This window comes from Euleptes europaea, chromosome 10 (genome assembly GCF_029931775.1).
Source record: "Euleptes europaea isolate rEulEur1 chromosome 10, rEulEur1.hap1, whole genome shotgun sequence".
In the NCBI taxonomy this organism is placed as follows: domain Eukaryota; kingdom Metazoa; phylum Chordata; class Lepidosauria; order Squamata; family Sphaerodactylidae; genus Euleptes; species Euleptes europaea.
In genome coordinates, this window is record NC_079321.1 from 39,058,233 (window position 1) to 39,066,501 (window position 8,269).

The following is an 8,269-nucleotide window of genomic DNA, read 5'->3' on the forward strand; positions in this document are numbered from 1 at the left end:
GCAGAGTTTCAGACCAGTGTTCTTAAGATACCCCCCAAGTTTTGAAAACATTGGGTCAGGGGGTCTCGAGATATGGGCTCTCCCCCTTTTCCCTCCCCCCTTTTTCCATTTATGTGGTTGCAGGGGGCGCTTTTTTGGGGATATAGCCCCCAAACTTTTAGCATAGCTTCAGTGAATTATTCTTAAGATACTACCCAAGTTTTGTAAAGATGGGTTCAGTGGGGGCAGAACTATCGCCTCCCCCCTTTTCTCTTTCCATGGCTGCAGGGGACGCATTTTTGGGGGTGCAGATCCCAAACTTTGAGCGGAGTTTCAGACCAAGTTTTGTGAACATTGGGTCAGGGGGTCCCGAGATATGGGCTTTCCCCTTTCCCCTTTTCCCTATTGGGATGAATGGATCAGCCGATCCTGTGCATCTTCTCCAGAGCAAAACGTTCCGTGCCTAATTGGAATCATCTTGGATTACAAGTCCTCTCTTCAGCCCCTCTTGATGGAACAGAAGACAGCCACAGTAAGACCCCTTTGGGGGCTTTAATCTATAATTTTTCTCCTGTGTATGTGTGTGTGTGTGTGTGGGGGGAAGCAGAGTCTGTGTGTGTGTGGGGAGGGAGCAGTTTCTGTGGGTGGGGGGGAAGCCAAAGGGGGCTTTCGTCGGTTCTGCCTGGGGTGTGTGTTCCCCCTCGAGTCTCTCGCTCCCTGGTTTGAGGGGGGAGGTTTCAGTTGTGTGTTGCAAAGGTGTTGTTTAACAAGGTTGTGTTTGCAGTTGTTTTGCTAATTTCTCAGCTGTTGTCGGGGCTGGGAGCTTTGTGCGTGGGCGGCAAGCTCTGCTGAGAGATGCACATTAAGGGTGGGGGGGACCCCTTTCAGGGCCCATATCTCAGCCCCCCCTGACCCAATCTTTACAAAACTTGGGGAGTCTTTCAATAAACATCCTTTGAAGCTCTGCCAAACGTTTGGGACCTCTAACCCCAAAAATGCCCCCCCCAGAGCCGCGGAAAGGCGCGATTGTGTTTTTAATGGCTTTATTCGGCCGAATTTTTCCCCGAACTTTGAATTCCCGCCGAATTGAACGGATCCGAAGTGGGGGAGTTCGGACTTCGGCACGTACCGAACCCACAAGGGCCAAATTCGGCCGAATCTGAACTGTACCGAATTTTTTTTTTTGACAGCCCTAATTGTTACTACTAAATAAACCAGAGGACATGGGAAGGTGATGATTTCCCCCCCCGCAACCCGGCACTAAAGCTAATAGAAACAGTGAAGTTTTACCTCATTGACCAGTAAGTCTGAAGTGGGTTGGAGCAGACACTTGAAATGGAGGCATGTGTGTTGATGGTCTCAATGAAGACTGATCCACATTGGACGTGTGCAATGATCAACACCCATCCCACCCTGTGAAGAGCTGTTGTTGTCCTAATGACATTTCCCTATCTGCAGATTTAGGAAGGATCAGAGGTGTCAGGCTTGATTCCCATTCCTAACACCAATGTTGGATCGGTCTCCCAGGGCGTGGATCTTTGCATGTCACAGCAGATTGCATGCACATGACCAGGTGCAATGATGTCTAGCTGCTCTGCTGTGGAACAGACGGTTGAGGCTGGCTTGGGACAGAAGGAAAAGGTAAGAAGGGCCCAACCTAAAGATGAGCCTAAACTTAAGTTTGAGAGACACTGCACAGAGTTCAGGATGTTTCTTTTTGAGGAGCCAGGCCATTGCTTACGGCGCACAGTGCAGACTGACTGTACTTCATATAAAGAACTGACTAAGTTGCTAGGCCCAGAATATGTAACCGTATCTTCTTCTGCGCAGTTATTGGGAAATGAATGGCAAGCTTCCCATCACAGTTAGATTCATTGCCAGAAATATGAAATCAGCCTCCCCCCCAAAGGATTTTGGACAAGCCTTCAAATCTGGGAGGTAACACAAGTCCTAAATTTGGCTTTCAATGACTCTATCCTGGTATAAAAAAAAACAAAAAAAACCTTCCTGTAGTTTGAAAGTATGCCAGCCATTAGAGCTGACCCAAGAAAAGGCGTCATCTGTAGCAATATTCTCCAAGCGTCATCTTTCCTTTTTTCCTTTTATCCCTTAGAAGCTCCTTGATCCATTGATCTTGAGCAGCATATAACTAGTGTTTGAGGGATATAAGTACTGAAACAAATCTTGCCACTGACAATGTAGCCTTGGGATCCCTATCGCTTAGTAGAAAAGGCATTATGTCAGACACAGAGGCATTAGATTTGTAAGTTAAAAGGGGGAAAATATAATGTAATCGAAGTTCCTCGTAAAAGCTGCATTCCAAAAGGGAGTGAGCTAGTGAATCGATAGAGGCAGAACAGCAAGGACAGGTCCTGTCTGAATATGGTATATTCAAAATTCTGCCCTGCATAACCATAGAGGGGTTAGCATTCAATCTAGCTAAACAGAAGGCTCTAGAAAGACGAGGAGTTTTCAAATAATATGTATAAGCAGGCAAACCACGTGGTGGTGGTATTCCAAAGAACTGGGATGAACAAGTGCGGCAAGCACGAAAAGTAATGCTGTTATAATCAAGCTCTTTAATGCGCTTTTTTCTTTTGGTGAAAGCTTCAGTTTTCCCAAGATCTAATAACATATCCTGCGAGAAGCCCAACAATGACAGTTTCTCATCTAAGATTTTTTGCCATGAGGATTTAAAAGGGTCATGCTTCAGAGAAGCTAGGAACCCCTCAGGAAGTGTCATCTTTAGCAATATTCTGAGTATTAGAGGGAAACACACTAACCATCTTAATTCAACCATTCAAATCAAAATAACTACAAATTGAAATTCAATTCATGTGGTGGAAGAAACAAATCACATTTAGGGCTTAGAAAGAAAGAAAACCAAACTGAGAAGTACTAATGCTTAACATCTTGGATATTTGTCCTTAAGTTTCCCCAAAGGTATCAAAAGGCCAGAGACCCAAAGGTATTAAAAGGCCTAACTTGTCCTGCATGGCCAGCGAGGCTTTTGACACACACCCATTTCCAACTCACATGATGCTGCCTTGTACCGAATCAGACCATCAGTCCCTCAAGATCAGTAGTCTACTCAAACTGGCAGAGGCTCTCCAGGGTCTCAGGCAGAGGTCTTTCACATCACCTACTGCCCGGTCCTTTTAAAATGGAGATGCTGGGGATTGAGCCCAGGACCTTCTGCGTACAAAGCAGATGCTTTTACACTGAACCACAGCCCCATCCAGACTTCCAATTACTTAGCATTTATATAGCATTTTCAGTGTTCTTCTCACCCACTATCAACTGTTACACCTGCAGGAGTTTCAGAAGTTATTTGTGATACCATGGGACAAACCTATTTTGTTAAAGAACCGGCATCAGAGAAGTCCTACTGAAGGAATAAAATCCTTGGCTGAACTTCAAATAACTCTCTGGATTGTGGCCGAAGACTCTGACAGTTAAGCTTTCCATGCCCATGCATCTTAACAAGAACACACTGGGCATAAACCAATTGTTTGCAGAGGCTGCCTGTAGGAATTCTAATTATCCACAGTTTACAGCTCATAAATGCCTCTTTGTGAGTTACTATGCCCATAAACAGTGAGGCTGAGAGAGTTCAGGCAGATTGCTGCTCCTGTTCCCTAAATGCCCAGGCACATTGCAGAGTAGGCACTGTTTGTTTCCTGCCTGTTGCAACCAGCCACACGGCATGGCACACCTGCACACCTGCATACAGCTAGGAGAATCAAACTCTTGCAATGAATTCTAAGGGGGGAAAAACCTGTGGGGGGGTGGGGAGAGAAGAGATAAGAAGGCAAATGGGAGGGGGGACCTAGAGCATGAAGTACGAAGGGACCTGTGGACAGAAAAAATGGTGGGGCTGAAAGACCTGAGGTAATGCAGGAGACTACCTAGAGAAGCATAGCATTTTTGCTAGAGCAGCGATTCCCAAATGTTTTTGAGTCATGGAGCACTTTTCAGGAGAGAAATTCATCACGGAACACTAATTTCCATCTAGCACCGATATACTAAACCAAAGGACAGTAGTATTTGTCTTTCCAATCACTTCACGGAGCACTAGATGTTTTGCGGAGCACCAAGTGCTCCGTGGTGCAGTTTGGGAACTGCTGTGCTAGAGCATGCACAGAAAAAGGATGCAGAGGAAAAGAGAAAACACTAGTCATCTGAACTGTGTGCCCTTGATATAATTCCCATCAGCTGTCTGTGAATGTAGTACATATCAGTCCTAAATGCCTTCAGTCCATACCTAAGGATAGAGCTACAAAAGGTTTCATGCCACTTTGTTATGATTATTTCCATAAAGGGAATTCTGGGAACTGTGATGAAGGTATTGAGAATTATTTGGTGTTACTCCCCCATGCCCCCAAACCCAAATTGTCATTCCGTGTTTCTAGGAAAAAGGAAGGTCTATGGGACTAATTATATTACAATCGATTGTCGTCAGTGTGCCATATTAAAAAAACAAAACAGCAACCACCAAAAGTCACTTGGGGGGCGGGGGTTGTGTGGAGGCCTGGAATAGAGAGGGAAATAATGCTTAATCCTTCCCTAGTCATTTCACTCCAACCCTGCCCCCGTCAATCAGATTTCCTTGCACATTAGCCATTGAAATAATAAATCACCTGGGACAACCTGAAGCCAAAAGCTGTCTGAAGGAAAGAGGCTGGCTACCTCTCTCTATACACACACACATGGCATGGGAATTATGTGGGGTCCCGCAGGGTGAGAGCCAGCGTGTTGTAGTGGTTAAGAGCGGTGGTTTGGAGCTGCGGATGCTAATCTGGTGAACTGGATTTGTTTCCCCACTTCTTCACACGAAGCCAGCTGGGTGACCTTGGGCTAGTCACAGCTATCTCAGCCTCACTCACCTCACAGGGTGTCTGTTGTGGGGAGGGGGAGGGAAGGTGATTGTAAGCCGGTTTGAGTCTCCCTTAAGTGGTAGAGAAAGTGGTAGAGAAATTCTTCACCAATGTTGTTTAACATCTATATGCATCCCCTTGCCCAGCTAGTCCAGAGTTTCGGGTTGGGTTGTCAACAGTATGCTGATGACACCCAACTTTATCTGTTGGTGGATGGCCAACCGACTGCAGCCCTGACACACTGGCCAGGTGTTTGGAGGCCATGGCAGGATGGTTGAAGCAAAGACAACTGAGGCTAAATCAGTCAAAGACAGAGGACCTGGGTGGCTCAGAAATGATGCACTAACTCCCAGCTCTTGACGGCGTGCGATTAACACCTGCTCCCACTGTTAAGGGTCTGGGTGTGATCCTGGATGCCTCGTCTAGTGACCTGCAGCCTGGTCGGCCATTTAACATCTCCGTGGGGTTAGGCAGCTGGTGCCGTACCTCTCCCACCCTGATCTAGCCGCAGTGATCTATGTGACTGTGACCTCCAGACTAGATTACTGTAACTTGATCTACGTAGGGATGCCCTCGAGACTGATCTGAAAGCCACAGCTGGTTCAGGATGCAACAGCAAGGGTCCTGAATGGGACCCCGCCGAGAGCACACATTCAGCCAGTGCTTTGTCAACTGCGCTGGCTCGAGCTGGTCTTAACCTGTAAAGCCCTAAACTGTATAGGACCCTCGTTATCTGTGTGACCACCTCTCCTGATACACCCCACCAGAGAGAACTACGCTCAGAAAATGCCAACCTACTGGTTGCCCCTGACCCAAGAAGTGTGTGGCTGTCCTCAACCAGGGCCTTCTCGGTTCTGGCTGTGGTCTGGTGGAACTCTTTCTCTGATGAGACCAGGGCCCCGTGGGATCTTACCCAATTCCGCAGGGCCTGTGAGATCAAGTTGTTTTGCCAGGTCTACGCTTGAGGGCAGTAACGGTTTTTCACTGGAGCTGGCCTCTCTACCTCCCCCTTCTCTATGCTTTCCATCATTTAATTGGGGAGCCTGGCTGCTCCTCTCGAATCGGCCAAGACCCTGTATGTCAAAACTTATGTGCCATCTGATTTTTTATTTTGTTTTAATTTGATTTTAACTGAATTGATGGTTTTAATTAATACTGTACAAATTGAATGATTTATCGTATGTATTGATGTGACCCGCCCTGAGCCTGGCCATGGCTGGGATAGGGCAGGATATAAATCTAATAAATAATAATAAAATAATATAAATTTACATATATGTGTGTATATGCATATATAATTCTTTCCCACAACTGCTCTTTAGTTGTTGTTTTTTAAAAAATGGCCATTTTCTGTTCCTGAACAAGTCTGCACATAAGGTGTCGATTTTGGATGTGAGGGCGATTTGGCTGCTACTTCTGTCACCCCATAGATCGCCAGGGTTGATTCAGCTGATCTGGTTGGCTGGGCGTGTGTCCCCTACCTCCCTCACCGCTCCATGTGCGTCCCTCCCGAAGCTGCATGCTCAGTGGAAGAGGACGACCATCCCACATAGGAATGTACTGTTCTTCGGTCAAGGGATGTTGATTTTTTCCCCCTAAACAAGTCAGTGGCGTACCATGATGTAATCCAGAAAAAATGTTGATCCACACAGAAAACCATCACAGCCCACTAAGTTTGCAAAATGGAAGCAATTGGGGGGACAAAAATCACCTCTTCATTATTCCTGGACCTGCAACGATAACATTTTTCCTATGTGCCTCATACAGAAATATAGCCACTGTGTTAACTGGGAAAGCCTGTGCAAATAAATAAATAAAAAATAAATCATTTTAGTATCAGTTGCCAAACTGAAAATCTTCCACAATATCACAGTATGGAAATGCAGGCACAGGTAATCAAGAATGATTTAATGATTAAAAACAAAAACATTAATACAGATATTTCAGACAAGCTAGGTTGTTTTTTTTAGCACTTATTTAGACAGCATATTTTGAACAGTGAAGCTGCTGTATGAAATATGTAAAGACTTTGCAAATCAGTACCTAGAAACCAAGACACGTACACACAAGCTTTGAAAGAGTTTTTTTTAAAAAATGTAAACCAGTGCTGTCTCATTTTTCAAAAACAAGCAAAAGAAAACCCACAAAGCTAACTGGGAGAACTCATTAGTTCCCTAACATTAGCTGTGCAAAAAATATGGTAAAACTGATATTATATAAATATCAAATCATAATAATATAAACTTGGGGATATGAGCAATAGGCTAGCTTGACAGAGTTTGATGAACATGTTAACAGGCTTAAACTCCACCACATAACACAGCATATCCGTTACAGATGTCTGCTTTTACAACTGACACCGCCAAGTGTGGGGTAGCGGTGGGGATTTCACAACAAACAGTAATTTCAACAAGCACTTCTAAACAAACCTTGAACAAGCCGAGAAAGTACAGGTGAGATACATACAACATACAGTAAGAAAACAGACACTCATCACCAACATGTTCTCAATTTTTTTTCTGTTTCTGAACAACAAACGAAACCCTTCGCTGTTAGGCACGTTTTCAAAGTCAATGTTTGCTACACAAACAGCAATGGGGACGCCAAGAAAGAAAGTCAAATCCCCGCATTGCCTTGGAGTCGCTTTTTAGTTGTGGTTAAACAAATTAGTTGCTTTTGAAAACCAGGGTGCATCTCCATGGCTCCAGTTCCAATACTGGAAACTGCTCTGCGGTCAAAGCCATGCACAGTGGAAGTCGGGTTGCCCAGCTGCGGCCTGGATATTCGTTCTGTAAAGCTACCAGTGAAGTTGGCGATGAACCAGCTGGGGCTTCTCTCAACCAGTTCCTTCCTTAAAAAGACCCCGGAAGGAATAGGGGGCAGAGGCCACAGCTCCTGTCCCCCAAGCCCACCTCCTTCCATGAGCCCAGCAAGATCTCCTAACTGAACCCCAAATCTTGAAGGGGGTAGGAACTGTAAGATGTTCTGCCCACTCCTTATATGTTCTAATACTTAGCAAGTCAGCATGTTTTTAGATACTGCTTAAGTGCCAATTATTTATGCAAAACAAAGACTAGTAAATTAAAAAAAAAACTGCTCCAGGCTTGTGAGTGCTACAAGTGACACAAAGTGTGGTCCAATGAGATCTTCTGTACAAGCCTTGGCAGAAATAAATGGCCATGCTCTGGCCATACCCCTTTCATTTTGTACAGGACACAGGGAGGAATGTTTCTCCTTCACTGTAACTGCCATTTCCAATTTCACCATCACATGTAGCAAACAGTGTGTAGTACACAGTAAGGTAAGTCAAGCAATAGCTTTTTGGACAGAGACTCTAGAAAGGAGTCAAAGCAACCTGGGGTGGCTTCCTATGATCCAATTTGGCCTTGCAATCCCCCACGTACAGGATACAT